Genomic DNA, 10,182 nt, shown 5'->3' on the forward strand with positions numbered 1-10,182 from the left:
AAGATATATATTTGACCTATTCATTAGCCACAATTTCTCTATTGTCTTTTCAAAAGTAGAGCTGTATAAAATAGTTTAATTTTCTGCTGTTTCATTTCTCTTCCGTTTTCCAAGGAGGGGAAAAAAGAAATATATAAACAGAAATGTTTTACATAAAAAAGCTCTGAAAAGCAAAGTAGATGCTATTTATGTAAAGTCCAGTCTCCTGGAGCTACTGTTTTGCTTACACATGAGTCCAGCACTGAATTTATATTTATTCAAATACCTGGCCTTTCTAGTTTTGCAAGTGCCATTTTAAACCCAATGTTAAGCTACAATTATAGTAGAAAGCATCAACTGAAAATTCCAGAAGTTAATAAATATTCAGGTGCCCTGATTTTATGATCAACCAATTTTTTTTCCAATTACATATTTCTCCAAGAATTTATATTGGCTTTGTGAAACTAGAAACTTTTCAGATATGTAAATCAATCTTAGTGTTACTGTGCAGTATTCTTTAAATTAAATTACAGCACAGATATCAGATTCTAGCAGTTCTTTTGCTGCAATGAGATAATTTCTGGAGGCAAGACACCTGGCCAGGCTAGAGTGGTGATTAATTTTATGTGTTTAGGGTGCAATCATCACTCAGAAAAAGGCTTAGGGTTTGGATGATGGATGACAGGTAAAGTGCAGGCTGATAGGACATGGCCCATGAATCTGTTCTACATCATCAGTTCCTTTGATCACTGGCAGAAGTTCAGAGATACTTCTTTGCATCTGTCCAAAATAAACAAAGCTACCATATACCTTTTGCAAGATCACTTTTAAATACAGGCTTATTTGTGGGGGAGAAAAAACCTTTATTTTTTATTTTTTTCAACAATGGCTGAGGGAAATAAAAACAAACACTTTGTCTTGCATCTACATGCACTTTAACAGGCAAAAATACGCTGAGTGTGTGTGCCTCCATGTCCATACACATATATATATATTTTAATGAAAGATGATAATGTAAAGGCAATCTTTTTCCCCTGCAAACTGATACCTATGTTGACACCATAGAGGGGATTCAGCATAGCTGCTGAAAAACAGCGTTACACAGCCTGTCATGAGAAGAAAGCCCTAAGTTATAGCAATGCTATGCAGCATTTCTTCTTCATTAGTAATGGTGGTGTGACTACAATTTGTTGGGAATCTTTCTTACTAGCGATAGCAAAACGAACTGCGCAACCAAAATGATTTTGATTAATAATTCAGAAGAGTTAAAGGGGGAAGAGATAGAGACGATTTGTGCCAACCTACCAAAATTTTTTTTTTGTATCTCAATTAACAAAATATAATTTGATAATTGGAAGCAAATGCTTCTTTATCATATGATTTCTACTTTTCTTTACCCAATGCTGTCCCCTGCAGGGTGTAAGAAATCAGATCACAGAAGTACTCAGAGGCTAAAAAAATATATATATATTTTTTTTTTTAAGTCCAGGAGTAACAGAGGAATAGCTGAATTATCATCATCTTCTCTATCAGAATTCATTATCAAGCCAGCATGGTTTATGAAAGATAATTGGAAGCAAATGCTTCTTTATCATATGATTTCTACTTTTCTTTACCCAATGCTGTCCCCTGCAGGGTGTAAGAAATCAGATCACAGAAGTACTCAGAGGCTAAAAAAAAATATATTTTTTTTTTTTTTTAAGTCCAGGAGTAACAGAGGAATAGCTGAATTATCATCATCTTCTCTATCAGAATTCATTATCAAGCCAGCATGGTTTATGAAAAATCCTTTCAGAGGTTTGACCGGGTGCTGTGATGGGCATTCCTTGAAAATATTCTCTTATACCTCATGGCATATGTGCAGCATTTTTTTCCATAGGTGTTATGAATTCCTAGTGCTCATGTTGATGTTCTGTCTGTGGACAATAAGATGTTAAGCATTTCTTTTGTATGTCTCATCAGCTGCACTTGGACAAGAAAATCAAACAGAACTCATAAATTATAAAATACGTCTCAATGGACTTTCTTACTGTTTTATAGAATGAGAAGTAAAGGGTATCCAAGACTGCTTTGTATATGTAGAAAATACTAAGATACTACTCTGCTTAAAAGACAGGTGACCCTCATAAAAGAAATACAACTCATCTCAAAAAGGACATTAAAAAAAGTAAAGGGAAGCATAAAGGTGGAGAGCTGATTAGATTTCCTTAATAAGATCATCCTTGTACCAGACAAAAACAAAACATGGAGCTTAAAAAAAACCTCTGGGAGCATTTGTTATCACAGAGAAATCATACTCACATGATTGCTGTCTCCTTACTCAGCTGGAAAACTGCTTTATCTGACTAAGTGCAAATACTGAAATGTTCATTAGCTCTCTTGAAACACCTTGACTTGTCTTTATTGAGTTGCATTTCATCCATAGCCTTTGCACCTGGGGGCACACAATAAATTTTTCTTCACAAAGGGTTTCTCAAGAGTGGTATGACTGTTCCTTTTCTCCCCAGAGTCTGAACGCATTGCATCATCTTCTATCATATTTACAAGACTGAGGCCCAGGATGAAGAATTGTTTAGTATCTCCAAACCAAAGCTTGCCACGTAGCAGATCAAATTGTTGTTGCTCTGCCACTGAGCTGACTCAGTACTTGCTTGTTTGATTTAAGGCACAGTTCCACTGTGAAAAGGTATTGTAAAAATGGTATTTTCTTCTGCAGCAGAGCTAGTTCCTATGTGTATGAAGAATTATATGTGCTGACTCATGTGACAAAACATAAGTATTTACTGCTTCTGGTGTTGCCATCTCTGCAGAGCAAAGACAGAGGAGAGAAAGCAGGTTAGGGTCCATTTAACGTGTATCCATGAATATTCCTTTCCAGGATTCTGTGTGTTTAGTCTTTGCAAACTCAGGGAGAACGACTGCATGCCAGAGCTGTTTAGAGGAGTATAATTTGGCCTCTACTGCTGGTGAGTAGCCATGGGAAGGAAGCATCTTGGTCTCTCAGATAGTGCATGTGGAAACACCACAGACAAAAAACCCATGAAATTGTAATTTGAAACAGAGTAGATCAATACTTTATACTCTTCCATACCATATTTCACCTATGTGTAAACCTGCAGAGTTTGTGACTGCAGTAGGTTATTTTGTGGCATTCTGGCTTTGTAAACTTCTCTTTTGGATTAACATCATCTCTTCAGAGATAGAGGGAAAATATTTCTGCTTTTGTCATTACTTACCACTTCTTTAGAATAATGCAGAGGGACAATTTCTTTGTATTATCCAGCTAGCTATCATACTTTTGGAGCTAATCTCTGCCTCGATGTCGTGGTCTGTTAGCACATAGAACTACCCTTCAGTGACTCTGGTCTGTCCCCGCTGAGCTGTTCTAAGGGTTGCTGAGGGCTTCCTCCTTTGGCTATCTTACACAGTCTGTATTGAAGCTGTGAGGGGAGTTCATAAGGAATTACTGAGTTCATAAGGCTGAGTGTTTCAGTCTCTGTTTCAAAGTGACACTGAAGCTTGCATGAGAATGACTTGGATTTGTGTTCCATCAAAAAAATGCAGTGGTTAGAGCAAGCAAAGGAGCAAGAAGATTTTCTTGAATATTTCAGCGACTTAAAAGAGAATTTCTAGCCATTGTCTTAAATTCCTAATGGTTACTAGATGATCAGACTGCCAGCAATATCTGCTGGTTATTTCTGTAGTCTTTTGCAGTGAAATTGTCACCTTTTCAGAGCAGTTTGTGGGGCTATATTTTAAGTCCAGTAGAACAGAAATCAGTGGGAATAAGGCAGCTTGCTTAGTTAGTCCAATACCTTACTCTATCTCTTTGGAGCAGTAAAAGTTTAAATAAAATTTATGGTTACTGAATTCTCAAAGATTGTCTTAACCAAAAGACTGTGGCTATCAACAAACCATGCTGTGGTATTTGAAATAAACATTGGCCCCTCTGCTGAAATGTCTTAGCACTGGGAAGAGAAGGACCAGCTTCTCTTGGCAGCTTTGGAATTTTCTGGCCAAGTAGTCCAAAAAGTTAACTTATATTGGCCTCGGGTTAAATCTATTCTTCACCTGGGAACTAGAACTAGGCTCTTAACTAATGGTGAAGCTGATAGCACTTACTTTAGTATATGCTGTTTAATTCTAAAGTAAACACCTATAAATTAAAGCAAAACCTCATTGTTATAGAGAGAAAAAGTTGAATAAGAGGCAACTACATGAAGCTTATATATGAGTAAAGGGCAACTTACCTCCTAGGTCCCAGCACTTAGAAGCTGACTAACTCTATGCAGTATAAGATTTACCCAAATCCTTGGAAGGGGAGGGGGCAAGTGCCCTTGACTTGTCTTAGAATAGAAACTGAAAGTTTTAAGGCTTCTCTCTAACATGAAGCTACACTACAAAATATCAGTTATTCTTTGAACTTGTCTTTTAAATAACTGTTTAGGTATTGTAGTCTGAGCAACAAATATTTTATTGATTTGTGTGTGTGGATGGATTGTGCTTAAATATATTCAGTTAATATTGCTTAGTAATTTTTCTGAGAATACAGCTATCTTTATAAGCTCTTCTGTCTGGTTTAGCTTGATCAGTAGTTTATCAAAATCTTGTTATGCATTTCCATGAGAAGGAAGAATACAGCCAGCAAGAGCTGTGTGACTCCCAGCACTCACCATTTTGCTCTCCTGTGTAGTAATTGAAATCGTATCTGTAGGCTGTGTTTGCTCCTGAAATGTATGAACCCATAAGCCAAGATGGAGACTCGAGTGCAAATTCACTTCCTTATGGTTAATAGCAGTTATGTCCAAAGACCCTGAGGAGAATCCCTAATTCCACTGGAGTTTTACCTTCTTCTGGAAACCCTTTTGTTGTGAGCAGGCCTGGCTCAAGGGGATAATAGGAACTTGAAATACAAGTATATTTGAAAAATGCACATATACACTACAAACAACATAAGCTTGACAATCTTTAGGAGCTGTCTGATAACTTTCTACAAAGCAGCTTGACCCCCTACTGTTATTTTTTTATATTTGTATTTACTTTATCACACAGAAAACCAATCATGTTACTCTGTCATACCAGTTATTTTCTAAAAGTAGACAGAGGCATGTAGCAGCTCAGAAGAGCTTACAGTCTCCTGCAAAGACACAGCACTTTCCTCCCTTGAGGTTCTGAAGTTATTGGGGCAACAGAAATGCTTAGATTTTGTCCTTTCAAACCTGGATAATAGAATAATAGAACATAATAATAATAATGAAATATTCTTGAAAAGATCTAGTACCTAAATATGTCCTTGAAAAATACCATCATAATTTTATAATATCACCTATATTAAAAGTTCAACATCATGTTACACAAGAGACTTGACTTGAGAGCATATATCCATTTAAATTTAAATTGTTGCAAACTTACTCAGTTAATGCAATATAAAATTATCTTCCATGTTGCTGTTGGGGATCATTCCACTGCATTTATTTGGATGTCAAAATGACAGGCCATTAGGCTAGGGGTAAGCTAATTATTTAAGGAACTTTTCTTGTTTTGTACGATGAAGAAGTACTCTTGAAAATACAACACAAACATAGATATCTGTGTCAGATGGTAATGGTCCATTTCTTTTAAATACGAAAACGTAATTTTAGCATTCAAACGGTCAAGAAAGTGGTAATTTAAATTAAACAAGAACAACCATCATTAAATGGCTGTGTTTTTGAACTTAGATTGATGCTTAACACATTGATCTTCTTCAATAGAAGCTTTCCATATTCCATCTGTTAGAATCTTTGACCTTTTCTTAACACCATTAAAAGATAAAATGTTAATCTACTGAAAAAAGATGCATGACCTTTTAAAAGTGAACTGTACCACTTTACAGTCTGCCATCATTAAAGAACTTTATGCTCAGGAGCCACGCATTATGTGTATCATAGCAATATAATTGTTTAGAATAATGTAATTGTTCAACCAAGAAGATATATACCACACATAACATAAATTAGAACTAGAACTATGTGAACTTTGAAAACCCAATCAAAATAACATGTCAGATTGAGTCTTACTTTCAGTTTTAATCAGCCTCAACCTCAATTTTTTTTTTTTATTAATATGCCACAATGCCTAGAAGATACCATTTTAACAAAGAAGAAGAAAGGTACTTTGGGACAAATGAAACCACATCACTGGCAAAGGAAGATGCTTATCTTCCTTTTTTTTAAATCACCTTTACTTATTTTTTCAGTATAAGGAAATAACTGGAGGACAGATATTTTATATTTCATAAGGAATTTCAATAGCAAGGAAGGTCATAAAAATGGACTTAATTTCTTTTTACTAAATCTGAATTATCTTAAACTCGACTTCTTAAAAGCAGTGGCCACAATTCAGAACAGTGCTGAAACCTGGTTTAAATCCAGTTCAGTATCAGAGAGTAATTAGTTTTGAATATGGGCTAATTTGATTCCAAATTGAGAATGAAAATAGAATTAAAAAAACCTGAATACATGATACAGGCTCAGATAACCTAATCTTATCTTCTGGTATGGTCTAAGTTTTAGATGAAGCCCATCAAATTGTTTTGAGGGCATAGCTATATAGTGGTGTGTCTACTCAATAACTACTTAACAGAGGATAATAGAAAGTTCAAGTAGCTTCTGCATTTGAATATCATGTTCTGCTAGTACCTTTTATTATATAGGCAAAAAAGCCTTTCTACAGATGAAGGCTCATATTCTATTTTAACCTAAATTCTGCTCAAGTCCCTAACTTGTTCCACTTCCCACAGTAAAACCAGTGACCTTAGACTGGATAATTTGGGGTTAGAATATCCTCTGTGCATGTTTTTCAGTGACATTTACTCCTTAAGCTAAGTGGCTGCATGCAAAATAGAAATGCAAGTGTTCTAAGATAACATAAATTAAGGTCCTGATATTAATATTATTTGATTGTATTATTATTTGATTGTATTATTATGTTTAGCAATGTCACTGTGACGGGGGCTCTTAGACAGCCCTGATGCAAATGGGTGCATTTAAATTAGTAATTTAGGGCGCAGGAGTGATTTTTTCCTTTGTAATTTTGCCTTGCACCTATACCTCAAGGCAGGTGGTGTGTGGCCAAAGCTGTTTCCTACCTCATGAAACTGAAGCTGAAGTCATCTGCTGAATTACCTTCTTTAGTGGTAATGAGGACATATAGTCCTGCAGGATTTAGCTCTCCACACATGTACTGCATGCCTAGGAATGGAAACTGGCTTGAACTTCATTGTTAGAAATTTGGTCATCTGCATAATGATGCAGAAAGTAAAGAAGAAACCACAGAGTTGCTAAGAGTTTTTGATAAGTTGAAAGACATTCACTTCCAGTTAAAACTTCATATTCTGTTTTCTGATTGCGCTGCTATGCTAGCCCTGTCAATTTATGTTAAATAAGCAGCACCCCATTTTGTACAGGCCAAGCATTGCATCTTTGAAGTCAGCAGTCACTTTTTTTGTCAAGTTCTTCCATTGTTTAGACCTGCTTCCCAGTCCCAGCCCCAGTTTATCACACTGCAAATTTCCTCTCTCGCATATTCTTCCCTCTAGGTCATTGATAGTGAAAGCAAGCAATATGTTTCCTGGTGTTCAACCATGTGGCACTTCACTAGTCACATAATACACTAGATAAGGAGATGACAGTCTGTGCTGCTCTGAATAGCATATGTGCATGCCATCTGAAAGCCAGGAGCCGGAGGACATGGATACAGCCAACAGAGGGAGTCAATGGCAGGAAAGCACTGGCCATTCAACCCCTGCTATGGAGAGAAGAAAAATGGACAGTTTTGCATTTATGGTTAAAGGAAAGGTTTCAGCCTGTTTCTTGTTAGTCCCCAGGCATCATTTGGAGGCCTTGTGCTCCTCTTCTTTAAGCTGGAGGTTGCCTACGTGACACAAGTTTGGTCCCAGCTCAGCAGGAGGTGGTGCCCCACTAGAATGTCAGCTGTTTTGAACAAGTTTGGCCCTTTTAACAATTTTTATGTGTACAGGGAAGATCTGATCTGTAGGATTTGCCTTTTTGTCTACTATCAAAAGAAGCCATAATTGCTATCTAGTTAGAATTACAAAATAAAGCCTAGTGCTTGCTCCATCTTTTACAGTGTAGTAGTAATGTTTAAAATCTCTTCTGCCTACTCATAACTTGGTACCCAACATAGCTAAAATGATATAGATCTCATCAACAAAAGTGGCATTCCCTTCAGACTTAGGAAGTCCTAGATCTCAGCATTGGTGAATATAATAAAGAGAAAGAGTCTTTTTTCTTTGACAGAGGCAAGCTGTCACAGTAATAGTGAAACGATACACAGAAGAAAAAAATTTCAAAATATTCTTCAACGCATTCAGGCAACATGTAAATAGAATAATAAATCTGGCAAGAAAGATCTGTTTATTTTTCACACAAAAGGGCTAAGAAGTTGTTTTGGGGTTTTTTTCCTCCATTTTAAAGCATGAATTTCATTTTCTTCCACCTGAAGTCTGCACAGTATTCCACAGAGCAGCTGTCCACAGCAAGAAACTCATCATTCACTCTCTGATCAGCACATACAGTAAGTGACATGAAACTCTGCTTAATTCTCTTGTGTCTTCATGAAATAATTTCTTCACCAACTAAAGAAATCTGCTGTTTACCATAATCTCAATTTAACACCTTCTCTCACTGTTCAAAAGTAACTGTCTGCATTTGAATGGGGTTTGCAAAGCAGAAGTAACTGCCAGGGAAAACTAAACAAGTCTTGTCTCTTCCTTGAAAGTTGAAAAAGGCTTTAGTTTTTTATCACAGTGACAGGTTACATGGTAAATAAAGTTTGAGATCTTTGCTTTGGCCATTTAGTACAGGAATTGGTTAGAAGTGAACAAAGCTGAAGGGTGCAAAACTTGAACTAAGCCCAAGTAACACATTAAGTCGGTTGTTGGGAGGCAAGTGGCACATGCCCACAGTAACCCTGGGTGGGGGTTGTGGTGGGACAGGCTGAGGGTGCTGCTCCTCACAGAGGAAGCCCCTTCAAACTAATGAGTTTTCAGTTAATGAGCACTATGGAAAAGAGGCCTTGGGAAACATTCCACTCGTTAGAAGCTAATTTGTTTGTTTTGTGTTATGTAGAAAGCAGCTGGGAGGACCTCAGCTCCATCAAAGCTGGGAAGGGTCCCACCTTGCCTCGCATTACCATGCACAGCAGAGGATTGCTTAAAAAAGATTTCCTCATTCGCATTGGAATCAGATATAATATCTTTTAATCAGCAATCAAAACAAAGGCCGTGTTAGTATTGTGAGATTAGGTCGATTTCTACAGATTTGTTCTGAAGTTAATGAAATTGCATCCAAATGAGACATGACATATGAAATGTTCTGCAGGAGTTCAAAGCCTGCGACTGCATTTGCACTCCCCAGCAGCCTGTACAAGCCCTGCAAGCACTTACCTGGGAACCTGTTCTTGAGGAAAACCTCTCCTGCAACTCTCTTCCCCTGACTCATAAGGTTATGATTTGAGGAAATTCGCATTTGAAAATTTAGAAATACAGTGCACAATGGTTTCATATCATAGCTGGATTGAACTAAGAAAAAGCATTGTGTTGGAGGGTAGGAACCTCTTTTTGTCTTTTGTGTTTATATCACTGTGTTGATTTACTGCAGGTAAAAAAAAATGGTGATGTAAAATCTTTGTGTAATTTTTCTGAAACAGGATGAGTTTTCACATGATGTGAGTAGCATTGTACTGCTAAGTGCAAAATGCTTGGAGGAAACTAAGCTAAGTTGAAGGAATTAATATTCCATCAAAGGGTCAGTACTTGCCTCAATAAGATATTTTTAGCATTTATGGATTTTGATATATGTGTCTTTTTTTCCCAAGAGAACAGGAAAACTACTTCTCTTCTCACCACTTCTTTCATGTTAGGTTGTTTATGGCAGACCATTGCATTAGGTCATGTTGCATTTGATCTGCTGGAAAATGAGCAGTGTTTTGAATCATCCACATGTTTCATTTGCTGTCTCTCTTTGGTCAGGTGACTGTAACTTTCCTACCAGTACCCAGGTATGTACCAGGGTTAAAAACTTTCAGATAATCCAAGTTTGTACCTAATCAGAACACTCGTGCTTGCACACAGCTTTCGATGCTGGAAATAATGTTTTTAAAGCATATTGACATATGCATTAAATGAAAAACACATAGTAT

The sequence above is a fragment of the Corvus brachyrhynchos genome, unplaced genomic scaffold (genome assembly GCF_000691975.1).
Source record: "Corvus brachyrhynchos isolate BGI_N302 unplaced genomic scaffold, ASM69197v1 scaffold26, whole genome shotgun sequence".
Classification (NCBI taxonomy): domain Eukaryota; kingdom Metazoa; phylum Chordata; class Aves; order Passeriformes; family Corvidae; genus Corvus; species Corvus brachyrhynchos.